We start from the raw sequence: 801 nt of genomic DNA on the forward strand, positions 1-801 counted from the left end.
CCAGAAAGCAATTACCGCTACTGCTCCCATTAACTCATGTTCTGTCGATTTCCCTATAGAATTTTTAAACAACTCGAACAAGTTCCTAATCATCACCGGTTTTTTTCTTTCGTCACCAGCTCTACTTCTTCTTCATTTCTTTTCGTAGCCTGTAGTAGCGTGTTCACTATTTCTCTATCTGCCGTTGGTCTAGACGTATGCCGCACTATGTGCCATGCCCTAATACCATCTAAGTACTTTTTAATCGTGACTGCCGATATGAACCTCTCTGGACCATTTAATTCAGTCACTTTTGATCTCCCCGCCCATGTTATGAACTCATAAATTTCGTCGTCCGTTATAATCTGTTTTTCATCAAAACCTCCTGCCGTTTTCTCTTTAAATTCTATGAACTTCGACATCCCACTGGAATAACCTGATAGAGTCTTTTCTGCCCAACCGCTTGTCGCTACATGTCTTCCTGCTACTGAAGCGTTATTTCTGGCAATTTCAAAATGTTTTGGTAATCTCCTCATGGTGTTTCTCTCTGACATGTTTGTCTTTCCTTTGCAGTTCAATTCTGTGGTTGACTAACCTTTTTGGTTTTATGATGGTCTTTTGTAGTGTAAACTCTGTCTTTTGTCTCTTCAATCTCACTTGGTCTTTAAATACACGACCGAAACCTTCTGCTTAGAAAAAGTTTCACCATTCATTTCATTCTTGTACAATAAAACGTGTCAGATCGTCTGGGATCATTATCTTTACCTCATCCCCCGCTTGTTTCAAAGAACGAAACCCTCTAGATAACTTATCTGCTGCGTA

The sequence above is a fragment of the Melampsora larici-populina genome (genome assembly GCF_000204055.1).
Source record: "Melampsora larici-populina 98AG31 unplaced genomic scaffold MELLAscaffold_31, whole genome shotgun sequence".
Classification (NCBI taxonomy): domain Eukaryota; kingdom Fungi; phylum Basidiomycota; class Pucciniomycetes; order Pucciniales; family Melampsoraceae; genus Melampsora; species Melampsora laricis-populina.